Below are 19,779 nucleotides of genomic sequence, written 5' to 3' on the forward strand. Positions count from 1 at the left end.
ACTTTTACCAACACCATACAGTGATCAGAATATATGGTTGTGAGTTAGCCCCATATAGGCTACCAAGATATGTCCCTATGAGACTCTTTGCCTTAGAGTATTTCAGACAGTTTGGAAATGCAGACATGGTCCATTTCCACAGCAAAAATAAGAAGGTACAACTAAAAGTCGGAAATCAGCTAGGCACATTCATTTATAATAAAAGAGAAGAGGCATGGCAAGAAGCAGATAAGATCCTGCAACGCCTCGGGTTGCAAACCAGTTTCCTCTGGATACCCTATGATCCCAATCATTTCATTAGTCTTAGAAGGGTCAAGTATAAGTTGGCTAGCTATGATCATGTCAGGCTGTCTCATATTGAAAAATATGCAAATCTGTTAAGATGGAAAGAGGGCACATTAGAAGAGGCAAGTACTAAAGAGGAAATACTACAAAAAGAAGCAAAGAATATTGAGAAGGAAGCTGACTTGGAAAATTGTGGGCACGTTTCCTCTTCTTATCAAATTCAACTTGGAGCAGCTGCCTCATCCTCTACAGCCCCCCAGCAGGCAGCTCAAACTACTCCTCAGGCAGCCAGCACAGGTAAAGGAAAAGAGATGGAGCAGGAGCAGCCACTCCCAACAGCAGAACAGCAGAAAGAGCAGCCCAAACAGCAAGAAGAAATGGCTGAGGCCCCTATATCTACAGAGCAACAGGCTCAAGAAAGTGTGCCTCCAAGGCAGGAAATAGTAGTGGATGCCTCGGTGCTCCAAACTCCATTGAATGAAGAGAGAACCAGGAAGAGGGATAGACAGCAGGAAACTCCCCTCACTACATCAACAAGTCAACAAGGGGAGAAAAGGCAGAGATTAAATCCTCTTTCTGAAGAAGAGATGCCTATTGGGCCATCCATGGGTATGGGCCCCCCTAGCATGGAAGCATCAGCCAGTTCCTTCCAACAGGAACAAGAAAGAACACTTGGAGGAGAGGTCAGCTCCTCAAGCCAGCAAAGAAGGGCAGAATCCAGCATAAAGCAGCAATTCATTGACATTAAGAAGAGGAATGAGCCAGTTAGACTCCAGCTATACAATCACTTACTCAAAATGGCTCCCACAAACCAGCAAAGGCTTATGTCAGCATATGACATAACAGAGGGGAAGATGACTATGAGTCATTTCATGCCTACTATGCTGCAGCCACAGTCAGTTGTAGATTACATAAGAACCAACTTGGAAATATTTGCAAAGGACATCCACCCAATGGACCAAATTGAGCTACATAAGCAAACGGGTGAGATGGTCTACTCCTCTCTTGCAGGCAAAACCTTCCTTGCACACAAATTGCAGAATAGTCTCCATAATACAACTGCCCAATTAGAATTGGAGAAAGCATCCTCTCAAGCCAAAGACAACAAGATTAGGTCTTTGGAAGATATCATTATAGAGCTTGGGCATGACCCAAGTGATCCCAAAGTTGTGCAGGAATTACTAAAGGAAAAAGAGGCAGATATAGCAGCTTTGAGGAAGATGGTCAAAATTCCAGCGACCCTTCACCCTCAAACAGAAGATGTTGCTCAGCAGAGAAAGGACCAAGATGTAGCAGCCATGCTGCTAACACTACACAAACAATTGGTAGAAACAGAAGGGAGATTGGTAGCAACAGAGGGTGCATTACAGGCAGCCCTGAAACAGAAAGAAGGAGGTCAGACATCTCAGCCCCCTCAGCCAGTGATTAACCTTGAGGAACCTCCTCAAATTATTAGTCCTCCCACAGAACAAACAGCTGGGACAGGCCCTTCAACTTCAGCACCAAATACAGCAGCAGCACCAGCAACAACATCAGAACAGGCACCAAGCCTTGATATGCAAAACATGATGAAAGAACTTCAAGTTCTAGAGGCCCAGATGGCAGAACTAAATGAAGCCAAGGAAAAATTGGCTACACTTAATGAAAAGTATGATAAATCAAAGCAAACTGTAGCTGAAAAAACAAGAGAGGTAAAGGCTCTTGAGAAGAAGATAAAAGAACTGGAGAAAGAGCTCTCTCTTGACAAAGTGGTGGCTGAAATCAAGAAAGTCCTGTGGGCCAATATTGGTCAATCCATAACAGATCAATGGCAATATATAGAAACCATTCATGAGCACATAGATCTCATAGGCAGGGCCCACAAGGAAAGTCAAAGAGCAAGGGCATCTCTAGGCACTATGCCTGAGATAGCCAATAGAATGATCAATGTCCTTAATAACCGTACAGGCCCTCAGCTGGCAGCCATGGGTATCTCCAACAGAACTGACACCATCTTACTGGTGAAGAGGGTCCTCACTTTGAGAAATCTGGTGCAAACATTGGATAGAAGGTGCCAGGAAATGCAGACAGAGGTGAACAAATTCACAGAGAAATTTACAGCATTGCATAACAGAGGCCTCCCCAGCTTACTAAACAGTGCAGGTAGGTTGCTATCCCATGAAAACTATGCCAAGAGGGTAAATACATTTGCTACAAATTAGATCACTGTAGCATCAAGTACCCTAGAGGAAACAGGGCCTGCATCTGGGCAGAGTCTCTATGACAGAATAGAGAACTTGTTTTTTATCATGAATGAGATTAGACATTTGTTTGAAGTGCCTCCAAATTACTACAAATATACTGAGGCAGATGAAACCTTAGGCACAATTTTGAGACCTCAGTTGCCTACTCAGGAATGGTGGACAAGCATGATACAGACATTGTTGTGAACAAACAGATTTTTCATAAAAAATTTGTACATCAAATACAAATCATCATGTTCGGATAATTGATACATTCATTATGATTGGAGAGGAGTGGACAGAGCCAACTCAGCAGACAAATTTGGCCACTAAAGCAACACCGACAGATGCAGATGATAGGGCTGAGATAGTCGCACCTCGACCAAGCCATAAAGAGCATATCATTCAGAATTAATACAAAGTGCTCAACCGACTCAGTGGCCTCCAAAAGTCAAAAAGGTTTCTGACAAGACTGAAGGGTATTCATTGTATATTTAGAATAGCAATAACTTTTTTATCTGCTATTCTGAAAGTTGGTAAACGCAGTTATTGAGCAAATGACTCAGCGTTCAGATATTTTGTAAAACCGATTGTATATATATCCCCTCGCATAAACTTGCTGGGGTTGTTGATTTTCTCTTCTGTAGAACTTATGCTGTAAATTTCAGACTTTTAATACAGGGAGCTGATGGAATTTCTGAAGTTCTGAGTTGTTCTGATGTGTTGTGGTGTGATTGCTTACTGTTACAGGAATCCTGCATATTTCATGGCACAATAAGTTTCCTAAACCTTCTTGTTATTTATTTCATTCTATCATAATCCGCTCATGCTCTATATTTCACAGTTTAATAGCACAGAAAAAGAATAGTTCAGGATTTGTTTATTAAATACCATGAACTCAATCTATGTTGTTATGAATGTTTCCTCCAGTATTAGTTATGAAAGTGTAATTCTTAGTTGCTTCACCTTCAGACTAAAACTTCACAGTGAGTATTATTTAGGAATTCAAATCCGCTCCTGAGTGATATATCCCTTTCTCACATCACCAGCTTAGTGAAAGACTCTTAGTTGCCTCTCGCTAGCTAGACATATTTCATTTTCACAATTTTAAGTTTGTTTCATGATATATCTATATGGCCCTGCAGTTTTAGCAATCTTACTCAATATCTCAAACAACCCATAATCACAGACTCCATTGCCCAATGGACTGAACCTTCTGAAGATCTCATCTCAGCTACTGGAGGACATCATTCAACCAAAACTTTAAACAAAACTCCCACCTCATAACTAGCCTAAAATCCCCAAGAACAAAGTTAAAACTAAAGGAGAGAGCCCTCTCTGATTACAGGTGGGCAAGAACCTGTAATCCAAAGCTTGGTTAGTGGTTACCCCGGCCATATTCCCTCAGGAGTCAAAGGGAACAACCTGGGTGTTAACACCACCAAGACTTCCTCTTGGTCTCGGCCATGAGAAGTCCACCCAAGCAACTCAAGTGTGTGTCCTCCTCAATCTGTCCATGAGTCATGCTGTGCACTTAACCAATTCTCCATGTGGCTAAAGGATGACCCAATCCTCCACAACGATCATCATGTTCCTCCCTTGTCACGGGCCTTTGCAACTTCTACCATAAGGTCACAAACAACCCCAAAAAGTCCTGCAACAGTCAACAATCCTTGCTTCTCCATACAAGGTCTCATCATAGACATCCATGGTAAGATGCCCCCTTGCATCAGCAAACTAACTTTTCTCTTCCCTGCATACGGTTCATCTACCAAATGCTCAAGTGAAACACAAGTATCAATAGTACTTACATTATCATCATGAGGCTCCTCCATGTGAGTATCCCCATCCATCCATGTCTGCAAACCGTATGATCCTGGTCCAACTTGATCAACCTCAAGTTCATCCTCCATTGTTGTCACATTTGCAACATCCTCAATTATCACGACTTCCTCTTCCTTGTTAGCACAATCTGCAACTTCATCCTGCTCCATTGTCCAACCAAGTTGAAGAATTTCATCTTCAACATTCTTTTCCAAGACTTCAAGTTCCTTTCGAATCTGGGGTTCTCTTCTTTCAACCACTTCAACCTGTATAAGGTAAGAAAGAGCTTCCCTTCGCATTCTTCCAAACCTGCCATGCCTTGTCGTTCAGCTTGGCCCAAGCACTAAGCTTCTCCTCTGCTAAACCTGTTTCACCATTCACCTAAATCACCCTGATATTCCACCTGTTATCTACAAAACTTGAACTTCCTTCCAAGTCTTCGGTCTTCGTAGAATCAGCTCCTTGATTCAGTTCTCCAGCTCTGATACCACCTGTCACGATAGTGCAATAGGATTAGCACTTCAACATCAACCCGATTAGCTTCCTGATCATCAGCGTTTGGAAGATCATTTTCAAAAGATACACGAGAACTAGAAAAAGGGTTTCACTTGAGAAAAATCAAAGAATTGACAGATCAACTAGAAATAAACAAGATCCTGGAAAAGCACTTAAAGAAAGAAAATAAAACATGCAAGAAAAATAATGCAAAGTTAGTAAGGGAGAATGAAAAATTAAATGAAGAGGTAGGCAAACTAAAGAGAAAGAATGATATACTTTGCAAACAGGCACTCAAGTGGCTTAAAGAGAAAAACATGTGGAAAAACAAATATGAGAAACAGAAGGTCAAAGCTACTATTTACAAGGAAGAACACAGTATGGGGATAGATTATCTGTTAGAGGCAGCACAACAGGAAGCATCAAGGTTAGGCATAGGATTCACAGTAGAGGTCAGGAGATCCAAGAGGAAGAAACAAGCATGAGGACATGCTTGTGAATCAGCAAGGGGGAGATGTTGGCCCTCATTTTTGGTCCAGTTTTACTTAAGAAAACATACTTAATTTTTATATTTTCCATCCATTTTCCATCACATCCACCTCATTTTGATGTATTTTATGCATATTTAGGTATTTAATTTTAATTTTGCAATTTCTAGAATTTTTTATGAAAATTGAATTTCAAGTGAAATTTTTGGACAGAATCAGAAATTCCCATAATAGCTATATGGATGTCATATTTGCAGGACACCTGGGCACGAGCTAGATAAATTTATGGAAAGATTGGGAACTAGGACTGAACTAACTCCAATTGGTTCGATCAAACCAATCTAAATCAGGCCCAGTCAAAGCTAGTCAACCATCACCAATCACTCAAAAAATCCCTAGAAAATAGGGCAGTTTTATGATTTCATGGGATTTTCCATATTTTTAGTGATAGGTTAGATGAATTTGACTTGGATAGGTGGATATGGATATATATAGTTGTTATAGATACTTTAGATCAGTTTTTTTTATGATCTTCTATTTAACCCAAAACTTTGAAGGCTTATGCATGTAGAATTTGTATAATTTATGTGGAGACATTTGAATATTTGAAGTTAATTTGAAGAACATGTTCTACTTTCATTTTGTTTTTCAATGGTGTGGATGATTTACTGAATTTGTAGTAGTTGATAACCTCTTCAAGTGTGCAAGGAAAGGGTGGAGGGCCCCCACTCCAAGCTAAGTACACTTCATTGTTAAACTAGCTTGATTTTCATGAACTAGTTGTTTCAGATTTGTTTACTTGTTTTGCTTCATATTTGCTTACTTGAATTGATGTGTGATGATTTATGTTTGCTGATGAATCTTAGTTTATTTATCATTTTTATATGAAGGGACAACACAGTGTTCAAGTTGAACCCTCCTTCTATTGAATTAATGAATAAAAACTAGAGTTCATCTTTCTTGTTTTCAAGCAGTTTTATGCAATTCCAGCTTTCTAACAATAGCATAATGATGAATGAATTTGTGATGAGGAATATCAAGGATCTCCTAAGTTAGGAGCCTCTTTCATTGTTTATTTATGCATCTTAAGTTGTTTTCAATTAATGGTTTTTTATTTATATTCATCAAGTAATATTGTAGAAGAAAGACACAAATGGATCTCTTAAGTTAAGAGCCACTTCATCTCACATATATTGCAGAAGTGAATTAGAAATTATTTGATTAGATTTATATTTGTAATATGTACTTCCTTAGTTTTTCATATTTTATCTTCTAAGCTTGACTACATCTGATATCCATACATTGTGGACGTGCCTCCAAGTTTTACAAACCTAGATTGATAATGAAATACTTGTGTTAATTTGTGTTAATAAATTAGCCCAACACTATGCTGCTTGGGGGGCAGAATCCAAATGTTTCTATGGTCTTAGGCACAACCAACGTGAGTGGCTCACAATCTCACATGGTTAGGATGAATCATCCTTCCTCTAATGCTATTCAAAACTTTGTTGGTCCTGCTGGATAAAGCAATGTCTAGTACCAACAGGTCCAAACTCCCGTTGGTTCACCTGGGTCAAGAAATATCCAGTTTCAGCAGCCTTATGAGGCTTAGGTTCAGTACCAAACTCCTTATGTTCCATATGGTTTCCAAAGAATGGTCAATCCACCTTACGCCCTTCACCCTGGATGGTATGTTTAGCCTGGTCCGTCCACCATTCCCGGTGGCTATGGCCAGATACAGTTCGAAAATTTTCAAGGTATCAATCCGAGAACTATTCAAGTACCCTTGCAGAAGCAAGGACGGCCTCGACATCAACAAGGGAAACTTTGGTTGTAGCAAGGGCCATCCATGCAGCATCAGGGGTAGGTGATGCTGCAGCAAGGACAACTGCAATAGCCGTAGGGTCAACCCTTGCAACAGTTGTAGCAAACCATGCAGCCGTAGATGCAGTATGTTCAACAAACCTCCCAGCCTATGTCTTCGCAAGGCCAACCTCTGCAGCCGCAGGGATAGCCTTTATAGCCGCAAGGTCAACCCTTGCAACAGCAAGGCCAATTGGGTAGCAGCAACCCTTATACTCATATCAACGGGGTCAACCCTTACAAGGACAAGGTCAGGGTCAAGTCCTGCAGCAGCAAGCCCAAAATCCTAATGTTCAAGGGTAGAAAGTCCAAAATCCTTATGTCCAAGGGCAGCAAGTATTAAATCCTTATTTCTAGGGGCAAAAGGTTCAGAACCCATATGTCCAAGAACAGTAGGTGCAACATCCATATGTCCAAGGTCAAGAGCCTTTTAACCCTTATGTTGCTTATCAGCAACCTATGGCTAGACAGTTTCAAGGCTTTCAAGGTCAAAATCCTCCCTACAGGCAAGGTAACCTATAGTGGGGGCAAAATCAAATGCCATATGGACAAAACCCTCCACTATGGGGACAAAATCCTTACCAGCAGGGATGGGCTCCTCCGGTTGGACCCGCTTATCGACCTCCAATGCCTTTTAATACTCAATTGTCATTCTTGGCTACACTAGAGTTGCCAGATGTGTCTCAACTCACGAATGATCCAATTCTTCATTCACCATACTAGCCTTCAGTCCCTTCCAAGATTCCGAGTGATTGTCTAAAGTTTGAAGGAAAAGAAAAAGAGGATCCACAAGCCCATGTGATGACATATCACCTCTGGTGCTCCTCGAATTCTTACGTTGATGATTCCATTCATCTTCGTCTTTTCCAACGAACTCTTATAGGTGTTGTAGCTAAGTGGTATATCGAGCTACCTCGAAATACCTATCATGACTTTAACACTCTCGCCATGGCCTTTCTCACACATTTCCAATTGTCGGTTCACTATGAAACCAACACCCATCTGCTAACGTCGCTCAAGCAAGACACTGTGACCCACATCTCTGATCATATCCATGAATGGAGGCATAGGCATCGCCTAATTAAGTTCGAGATTGCTGATTAGTTTTTGACTGAATGGTTCACCAAATCCTTCGTCAACAAAATTGTTGAGGACATAGCTATGGGAGGATGTGTCACTGAGGAACAAGCTATCGTGCGTGCCCAGTATCTAGACCTTGTCTATTCATAGTCTGGCACATTATATGATGTGTTACCTGATGCACCCAAACCACCATCTGATCTGACGTCATCTAAGTCTCCTGCTACACCTCCTATTGATGGAGTAATTGGTTCAGTGACACAGACCCCTGCAAAATCTTCTTCCAAACAGAAGTCGGTCTCCAACACTGCTTCCAATGAGTCTTCTCGTAATCTGCCTAGCCTTGGTAAAACCTCAGATGTCCACACTATTTAGTCTACCACAATGGACAAATCCTCGAAAGGTAAGTCATCTACTATTGATGCTTCCAAACAGAAGCCTAAGTATATATGCCTCATTTGTGAGGAGGATCACTATACTAAGGATTGTCCCAGATGATCCAAAGTTAGTCGTTTGCTCAAAGGGACCCTAGCTGTCCTAAAAGAGTCGTTTTTGTCCCAATAGACCCAAATGGTAGACCAACCTCAGTCATCTGCTTCCTCAGGTTCACAAGTGTTCATGATGAGTACGCCCATTAATGTGGCTACTAGATCAAAAGATTATCAAACTCCTACCCCGACAGCAGGGAAAGAAAAAGAAGCTACCCCTTCTTCTTCTACCCCGTCAAGTTTTGGTCCTCTTCATATAGAGCGACCTAACCCTAATTCCATCGTTCGACCACCTTCTCAAGGTGTGCTATGAAAGTCCTCATATAATCCCAATGCTCGAGCCGCTCAGCACTATAATATTGTTGAGGATTTGGCTCAGGCGCCATCAGTTATGTCTTCTCTCGAGGTACTTCAAAGTTGTCCATCTCAGTGGAAATCATTACTATCAGCTATTAGGGGTATTGATCCTACTGATTCAAATCTTATATGTTTTGATCTAGAAAACCACGTTCTGCGTCTTCCTCATCAGATTTCCTTTCTCATTTAGGTAATCATCAATGAGAAAACCATTCATAGGACTGTCATCGATGAAGGTGCCTCTACCTGCATCATGTCAGTCACTTGTTGGAAGTCAATTGGTTCTCCTACTCTAAACTAGTCCCCTAACACTTTGGAAGCTTTTGACGGGCGTGATAAGCGACCATTCGGTGTCTTACCCAACCTTACCATTACTTTGGAGGGAAAGACAGTACACGTTGAAGTAGAGATCATTTACGTTAATCTTAATTATAATCTTCTAATCTTAATTATAATCTTCTACTCAGGCGGAGTTGGATCGATGCCATGCATGTTGTAGCCTCATCCCTATTCCACGTGATTAATTTTCCCCATCAAGGGAAGATAGTCACAGTCGACCAACTGTCCTTCTTTGCCTCTTCCTCCTCGGATGGCAATGTTATGTATGTCAAACACACTGGTGCTCTTTATAAGAGTGTGGGTGCAGGACTTTTTAAAGATCCTACCTTTATGGGTATTTTTCCGATCCCACTTCCTCATGTTGCCTCTATCAACATGATTTCGGTCAAGTCTAATCATTGGGTTATTCCTTCATCGAATCTTGTTGATACATGGGGCGAGGTTATGCCATTAATTCCCGCTGTAATTGATTACGTGGAAAATATTTCAGCCTCACCTTCTATATCCTCTGATCATCCTATTTCGAGTTCATCTCTCGATGTGTCTTCTCATTCCTCGTGGCTTAGTTCTGGCCCGGCGGTCAGATCTATGTTTCTTGAGAAGTTCTCTTCTCTGTTGCCTATTGACATGTCAGTTTCTCCTACCATTGTCAAGATCTTTCAACTGAGGGCACCTTTATCTCTTCATAGATTCAGGTTTTTTCTCCCTCCCCGAGTTTTTCTCGATTGCCCATTATTGCAATGGGGTTGTCATCTTCTGACTTGTAACCCTTTCTCACTCAGGAGGCAAGGGGGCAAAGCCTTATATGAGTTATGATCTATTATTTGGCCAAGTCGATGCTTACTCATCATGACAATGGTAAAAATCTGGTTTTCATCCATGTTGATTGATTGCTCAAGTCCAAGCATGGACTCCCTCAAAAATTACTATGCTTAAGCCATCTTGCATGGTTACTTTTGTACAATAGTGTGTCATTCATTTTGTACAGTGTGGTTTAATGTCCTATTTTGCAAGTAGCTTCTCTGCTTATTATGTTTTTTTCGGCTTTGCAGATGTTGGTGTCCCCTCACGTCGGTTTCGCTGATGGTGTTTGTCGTAGCACCCGGAATCTATCATCTGCGGCATGGGCCATCTGTGACCCCAATGGTGAGTTGATTTATCTTCAAGGTATATGTCTAGGTTGAATAACTAATAACATCATTGATTATAGCGCAGTTATCGAATTATTGTCAGAAGCTATTCCTCTTGGCATCCAAGAATTGGTTGTCAACCTTGATTCACAGCTTGTTGTTCTTCAACTCAACAGGCAATATTCCATCAGAAACCCTCAGATATTGAGAATGTATCTATGTATTTGTCTACTAGAGAGAAATTTTGATTACATTACATATCATCATATTCCTCGACATGTGAATACATTAACAGATGCATTAGCTAATTATGTGTTGTTGGAAATACTGAGGGGGGTGAATCAGTATTTCTTTTTCCGACTATTGTTTTACCAGTTAAAACATATATATTCAGAACACTAGATGAACAACAAGAATAAATGCTTTTATTAATATAAACTATGCAGTAAAATAGATACAATATATAGATGGTTGCAATCAATTGCCAAGCACCAACTTGGACTTTGGTGAGGCTCCAACCTTCAAAGCTCCAACTCTATTTCACCAAGGTACCAATATTGGACTTAGGAGCACCAACTCCCAAGGACTTAAATCCTTTCATTTCTTGAGACACCAGTCCCAAGGACACCTATCCTTCCTACTTCTGAGGCATCAACCCCAAGGACTCCAATCCTTCTTACTTCTGAGGCACCAACCCCAAGAGTTCCGACCCAGTCTTGTCAAAGCACATATGATAGTAATGTTCTGCTCCCAGAACTCTTCTCTACTAAGTTCTGTTTGTTTATAGCTTCACTGTAGTCTCTATGCTACAGCATCAATGGCAGCAAGTATTCTTATGAAGAAATATTTACAACTCTGCACACTGCCCACACATAGTCTCCAATAGATTTCATGCTCTTTGATAATGTCTTTACATAGCTTTAGTCAGTATGTTGTTAGCTACACTAACCTCTGTATAAAGAACAACTTCCTGTTCAATCTTATTTTCTCTGTTGGCTAATTCTCCCCTTCGACTGTCTGTTGTCCTGTTGGCCCTTCGGCCCTCTTTCTATTCTGTTGGATCCTCTCACTACCTATGTCTCCTCCATCTTATTTTCCACAGCATTCAACAGCCTTCAACAACATTCGACAACATATTGTTCTCTGTTTTTCCTCCTTTTATTTGTTCCCCATGCCTCTGTTTTTCCCGGTTTCCTCTCTTCACTGGCCCTTTAGCTTCCTCCTTGGTCTCTATGGTTTCCTCTGTCTCTTCATGCTCACTAGCACTCCTAAGACATGTTGATTCAATGGCGAGGACCGAATCATGCATAGAGAACACATATTCAAAAGATTGTAACAGCGCTCTCCTTTTTTAATGATGGCAGGCATACATAGAGTCAGCATAGTTTAATGGACAGCCATGTCCCAATCACAATTGCAATTGGCTTGATTCAGCCTCCTGAACTATAGTTCAGGCCTCCTGAACTATCAGGAGCGTTGTTGTATAACATTTCTCCCTCAAAGGCCCGCGCACAGAAAATATCAGAGAGATTATTTTTTTCTTTTCAAGTTCATGAGTGGTGAATTGTTATTTCTTTGTAATATAGATGCTCGAGATCAATCCACTAAATGAAGCATCCCAGCTCATATATATATATATATATATATATATATATATATATATATATATATATATATATATATATATATATATATATATATATATATATATATATATATATATATATATATATATGACTTTTGCAAATCACCAAAGGACACGTTCCTTGGGAGGAGGGGCCAACTTATGAGTTTTTCTCATTTAAAATATATAACTCGGAGAGTCTTCCATTATAGACTTATTGCTCATGGAACCCATATAAACATGGTATACCCATATGGCGGTCCCACATGCCACGTCATCCTTTTATCGCAATCGCCACTTTCAGAGGTTCTTCTACAAGTCGAGCCTAAAGCATTGCCAATGGCCGATACCGGATGCGATATTATATTAAATTGTTTATAATAGGTCCGTCGGGTCCACAGTTCTATCGCAATCAGCGCTTTCATGTGGCAAGGCTTTACAGCTTGCAATATAGTGACGGACGTGACATTACAATAGGCACGATATAATAGGATCATCGGGTCCGCAATTGTATATCACAATCGAAGGTTTTAATGTGGCAGGGACTTTACCACTCGCGATGCAAAATCTCGACATGGTGGACACGATATTAAATTGCAACATATTGCAATGGTCCCATGGGTCCACGCATATATTATCGCAATCGGAGGGTTTCATGGGTGACAACCCTTTTGAACTTTGCGATATATATTGCTCCATTGTTTTAACTTTGTTTATATGCTCCGTTGTTTATATATATATATATATATATATATATATATATTGCTCCATTGTTTTAAATTTGTTTATATGCTCCTCCACTTATGCACCTTACTCTTGGCATATGCGATAGGTCTACTCCTCCGATAGTCCTTCCTTTGGCATTGTTGCTCCAATAGCTGTTAATGTATATATAGATTTTTTTGGCCTTCGATAGCTCCCGATTGTGTAATCTGCTTCCTCTAATGGCTCTGTTTTGGCATATATATATGTGGCTCCTCCGTTTGCTCCCCTTCTTTGGCATATATATATTCTCTGTATTGCTCACTCTGTTTGCTCCTGTAGCTCCTCTTGCTCCAATGTGGCTCCTCTGGCTTGGCAGTGTCTTTCAAAGACCTCTTTGCATATATGAACACATCTCTTGCTCTGATATCCTGTGATATGCTTTGATCTACCTCCTTTGGTAACTCCTCTTGCTTATGGCTTGGCTATCCTGATGGCCTTGCTCCTGTCTCTCCATGGATCTGCTTGACTTCCCCTTGGCTTCTAGTATCTAGAATATTGCCATATTGACATCAATGACAACCTAGGTCAACATGTGCTGGATAGACATTTGTGAAACATGTACCAACTCAAAAACAAACACATTTGTACCATAGTAAGCAAGGAGTTATAGCATATATATGTGTGTGTGTGTGTGTGTGTGTGTGTGTGTGTGTGTGTGTGTGTGTCGATAATGTTTTTCATACATCAAAACCTCAAAAAATAATATGTATTCGAAATACATTGGTGGTTCGCAGGACTTGTACATTTGTGGCTCGCAGGCCTCAAAAATATGGAATGCTAGACCTATGCACTAAACATCATGATGCTCATGATAGCATGTAATTGCTCGGACTACGCGAGTCAGCAGTCAAGGAATCCGATCTGACACCCCCACCATATGCCTCTAGTACTGGTGTGGGACATCACCCATCCGAGCATACTCTGGGATCCCATGGGTCAAACCCTCGAGATTTGAGCAATCTCCTCCTCATTGTCGCTTCCCTCCTGATAAGGAGCAACATCAAACTGCCGAGCGATGCGCTTGGCAATCGAGGACATCCCGGTAGGGCATTTTGATCCAACATCTGCATTCATAAAATCGAAGTGTCATGAACACATATATTTCAAAAACAATAAAAAACATCAAAAACTAAAAAATTGTTTGTTTTTACCTCCATCATCAAAATCCTCCCCTTCTGGGAGTGGCATATCCGGGTCTCCGTGGAAGTCGGTACCACTGTAAGGCCAATCCTCCACTATGATCAGCTGTCATCGTAGCCATGAGAAAAAGGTGGGCTTGTAGGACATATGTTGGCCCCCCATGACCCTGGGCATCAACTCGCTCAGACGAACCATCTGTGGGTCTCAAGGCATCAGCAGATCTACCTCAGTCAGCTGGTATTGGAACAGTGGCACCCATTTGTTATAGACATTTTTGTGCCTTACAGCTACAAGCATGAAATGTCCATAAACCAAGGGCTCCTAAGTCCCTAAAAGTGTTGTTCCAACCCCTAAAGGAACAAGGTCAACAAATTACAGCTTCTCCCAGAAGTTCTCCACCAGAAACTGCTCAGAATAAGTCAAAACAGGATCATTTCAGCTGCTACACTGTCTAGGTGCATTTCATAGCACCTAAACACACTAGCTAGGTGTGTTGCAACGCACCTAAATGCACTATGAGAGTGTGTTGAGCGGGAAATGACAAATGGCAGTGCCATTCCGCGAGGTGGAAAGACAATGGAAGCTTCCAAAATCTTCTCCTATGACACTTGCCACACTGAATTCGACCAAGGATGAGTAAGAGGCCTTCAGTCTCCAAGTGGAAGCAAGAACTGACAGAGAGAAGACACTAATCAAATCACAAGCTGACTCATCCTCCTTGCATACATCTATATATGGATCCCTCATCCCAGAGATCCAGAGGCTGGAATTTTGCACATTGTAAGGAATTGCTGTTGGTTTTGAGATAGATATCAGAGTATTGGGTGATTTATGCTTTGTTGGAGGTGAAGAGGGGCTTCTTTGTTGGGAGGTTGATGCTGGGTCAGGAATCATCGGTTGTAACTCCTCCTGGATCTTCTTGTATATCAATAAAAACTATTTGAGTTTTTCCTCCATGCTTTTGTATCATTGATGCTTGTTACATTTGTATGGTTAGCTTAAATCTGATCCTAAGCTGTTTATGAATATAGATCCATGTCTTTGTATAGTTTTCTTCTTCTGTGATCTTACAGGTACTTGGTGAAGCTGGGCAAGTAAGGGAGCAAGTAGCTGGAAGCTGTCAAAGGAGAGAGGAATTGGATCAAAGGATTAGCGCAAGACACAGGTTGGTTCTTTCTATTCCTCTCTATCTATAGTTCATAAAGGAAATACAAAAGTAGTTTCGTTGTTTGTTTCTAAGGCAGCTGTCACACCTTAGTGGGATAGAGCAATTCTAAATAGACACTTTTCCCGGTAACAAAATGGCGACTCCGCTGGGGACGATTGTCTAATTAGTTTGTTTGTGTATCTTTTGTTGTTTGTTTCATAAACTCATAAGTAGCATTCGAACTGCATTTTCCATAACAAATGCAAAGTAGACATCTTCTGCTTCAATCCATTCACTAGATCTGTTTATGATTTGAACAGCTGATTCACAAATGATCTGATTGCCCTTGTGATATCTCTTAGACCCTCCTTAGATCTACCCCTGATTGTGCACCCAGAGATCTAGAGGCTGGAATTTTGCACATTGTAAGGAATTGTTGTTGGTTTTGAGATAGATATCAGAGTATTGTGTGATTTATGCTTTGTTGGAGGTGAAGAGGGGCTTCTTTGCTGGGAGGTTGATGCTGGGTCAGGAATCATCGGTTGTAACTCCTCCTAGATCTTCTTGTATATCAATAAAAAATATTTGAGTTTTTCCTCCATGCTTTTGTATCATTGATGCTTGTTACATTTGTATGGTTAGCTTAAATCTGATCCTAAGCTGTTTATGAATATAGATCCATATCTTTGTATAGTTTTCTTCTTCTGTGATCTTACAGGTACTTGGTGAAGCTGGGCAAGTAAGGGAGCAAGTAGCTGGAAGCTGTCAAAGGAGAGAGGAATTGGATCAAAGGATTAGCGCAAGACACAGGTTGGTTCTTTCTATTCCTCTCTGTCTATAGTTCATAAAGGAAATACAAAAGTAGTTTTCTCTGTTTGTTTCTAAGGCAGCTGTCACACCTTAGTGGGATAAAGTAGTTCTAAATAGACACTTTTCCCGGTAACAAAATGGCGACTCCACTAGGGACGATTGTCTAATTAGTTTGTTTGTGTATCTTTTGTTGTTTGTTTCATAAACTCATAAGTAGCATTCGAACTGCATTTGCCATAACAAATGCAAAGTAGACATCTGCTGCTTCAATCCATTCACTGGATCTGTTTATGATTTGAACAGCTGATTCACAAATGATCTGATTGCCCTTGTGATAGCTCTTAGACCCTCCTTAGATCTACCCCTGATTGTGCATTACTGATTGCTTTTACTCGGCCAAAAACCAAAGACTAAACTGCAAACCGTGACCCAGAACCCGGACAGATTCTCGTTTCTGGCCCAGCGCAGGTACTGTTAAGAGTTCCTGCATTTCAGCGCACTTCCCGAAAGGGCAACCTGCGCTGCAATCCAGTTTCTCTGTGTTACAGGTGCGCTGATCAGACTAGCCCTGTGCAGCTGAGGTTCTTGTGCTTCATTCTTTCCAGTTTTGTCTCTGAATTTTGCAGCCTGTGATCAGTATATGTCTGTTTAAAAACCCCTTTTCCTTACTGTTATTCTGCCTCCTTTGTACAAAATAACTGTAGATGTTTTTGTGTGTTTGTTGCGTCGTTTACAGTTTTCCATTGCAAAAGTAGAATAGTCGTACTGTCGTCCTTTGATTTAAATCTGTCACAAGTGTCGATTTCGATCATAGGAGAAAGTTTGATTACTGTTGATGGTCGATTATACTTTTACTATTGCCTTTGGTCTGAATTTGTGACTTTCTAGTGTCAAAAACGAGTGTTCATTTCAAAATCGTAAAGTGTCGTAATCGTCTTTATCTTTTGATTTCGAAAAGAAGCTTGTTTGTGTTTGTCGCTTGAAATCAAATTCAGATTTGTACATCAACTTTCTTTTTAGCATCAATACTAAGAAAGTCAAAAAACAAATACATGCATGTGCATTTGCATATTGACAGTCTGTTTGGCTTGATTTAGGAAAGTGCATTTACAGTGTGCTCTTTGCTCTTTGTGAAAAGATTGTGTTTTTCTTTTCCCCTAGTAGCTAGGATTTTCATTGCAGAAAAGAGATAAAAGTTTGTTTATCATCTTTAGATTGCATTTTAGGAATTACATCTACATCTCGTGGTGAACCCAAAAGGCAAACTTCATAAGAAATATCAACTTAAAATAAATTCAATGAATCTAACAACGCTTTGGAACTTAACGCACAACATTTAGAGGTCTAGGCTAGAGACGTATTCCGGCGTCGTAAAGCCTGGTAACTGTTGTCCTCATTGATGGTTGGGTGATTCCTCCACTTTGAGACGATAAGTGCCAGTACAAACTTGTGCTCCCACGTACCATCGAGTATATTTTGGGAGACCCCTATAGGCTTAAATCCTTTATCCATAGGAAGTCATGTCTGCCACCCTATCAATCGCAATGCACTGAACACAGCATTCAGGAAGATTGACTGCCGTACCGTAGAAAGTATTCTGCAGTTTTGCGATTGGTTTGGTACTCCCTCTACCTAGATCTCCAGAGCAGTCCCTTTTGTTCCTTTTCAGACTCCTTAACGGGAAAGGTCCATCTGAGCACTTGTCACTTTAGTCTCATTAAAAATCGAAGGAGACTAGAGTCATCTTTTGTTTTTTCTCGACTCTTAAAAACTAAAAAAACAAGTTGTGTCAAAGCGTCTAAAATTTATTTTAAACGGAATATCCATTACCCTTTCCTACGTTGATCTTGGGCTAAGAAAATGGAATCTACCAACCAAGGAATTCCCCTTGGAGGAAATCCTAGTCCCTTCTCCTCTTGGGGAGATGTTGGTGCACCCCATATGGCCACATTGTTGCTTCCAGGACTGACAATTGGTTGCCTATATGGCTCTTCTCAACCTCTATCGTTCAGAACACCACTATTCCTGAACAATCGAATCAGCAATCAGACGAGTCCAAAGTTTCCCACCAGCCTTCTACTTCCTCTAATTCTTCCTCTCCTCCTTCCTCTTCGCTTGATGGGGCTGGTAAAGCCAAAAGTCAAGTTCCTAAGGAGAAGAAGGAAAAGAAGAAGAAAGAGAAGAAGAAGAAGGAGCCGAAGGCGAATGGGGGAAAACGAGTGTCGTTTAATGAAAATCCACACACTGCACCGACCAGGCCTAAATCGCCATGTGTCATTTGCAAAGGAGACCACTTTCACAAAGATTGTCCTTGCATCCCTCGGATATTAAGGGACTAGTCTCCTAGATTGCACAACCCGGTGTCGTCAACCTCTGATGATCATGTTGAAAACACACGATCAACTAGTGAAATTGACGCCCCAGGACAAAAAGGAAAATATAGATTTCCTTTTAAGCTGTGTGAAGGCGATCATGTCGTCCACCGTTGTCCCTTCTTAGACGAAGCTAAAAGAGTTTTGGATGATCGTCTGGTTTCACCGTTACGACTTCCTCCTGGATATAAAAAACTCTTGCCGAGTCTGCCACTAGTTGAAAATCCGGCTGGCCCGCTCAGGTGGTCGACTGAAGCACCTATCATTGAAGATAAACCATCTGGATCCATACCAGACGAAAGTCGAAAGGTCGAGGCGGCAGTGGACCTGGTCTTGCCTCCAAAGGTTTCATCTTCAGATGATACAGTCACTGAGGAGAACAAGGATGACACCGTCCAAATTCTCTTCATAAGCACAGACTCCAACAAACATGGGGGCAATTTACCCGTTCCTTTACTGCAGGAAGGAAGTTCGTCAAAGTCGTACCCAGCCGTCTATTCGGTCCCACCTCCAAGCAACCTAGTTGTCTCCTTCGACTGGAATCAACTAGGCAGACCCCGTTTACCAGCTAGCATACCATTCCGAATTATCGTTCAAATATATAGAATGATTATGGTTGGTACCATCATAGATGAGGGGGCTTCTGTGAGTATCCTTTCCTCAACTGCTTGGAAAGCGCTTGGTTCTCCATCGCTTCTGCCTGAGATGAGAAATCTGACAGGCTTTGATAAAGGAACCAGTCGACCTTTAGGGATCCTTCCCGATGTGCCCATAACATTGAGAGGGAAAACCGTTCACCTGAACGTAATGGTAGTTCAAGGACCCCTAGATTACAATCTACTCCTTGGGTGAGACTATATTTATTGCATGGGAGCCATTGTCTCCTCACTCTTTAGAGCAATGTGTTTTCCGCACGAAGGAAGAGTGGTCAAGCTCATGGACCAGCTTTCATTTCCCGGATCATACAGAGCAAATAGTCATATACCATCCCTGAATGGTTTTTTCACGCAAGAAATGTCTCAATCTCCAGTCCGTCCTCCCGATGAGCGCGAGTAATTCGGAGGGATATGACTGAAACCCAGGGGGCATGCATCCTGGTCTGCTTCGGCAGGAAAACTTCAGGTATAGAGTAGGTTTCCGCGGGAGAATATGCCTAGTATGTACCCTCGTCTGTGATTGGAAGAGGGGGTTATTCTAGTACAGGATTCTCTTGTCAAAGTTATGTGAGTTGGCGAGCGCCGCCACTCACCTTTGTTTATCTCGGTAGACATCGCCGGAGAAGTGTTTTGTTTGCACCGCGAATAGAACAATCTTTGGGTAACTTGTAAGAGGTAGGCCTCTCTCGGTAAA

The sequence above is a fragment of the Pinus tabuliformis genome, chromosome 5_1 (genome assembly GCF_031772625.1).
Source record: "Pinus tabuliformis cultivar Carrire ecotype Pingquan chromosome 5_1, CPIR1, whole genome shotgun sequence".
In the NCBI taxonomy this organism is placed as follows: domain Eukaryota; kingdom Viridiplantae; phylum Streptophyta; class Pinopsida; order Pinales; family Pinaceae; genus Pinus; species Pinus tabuliformis.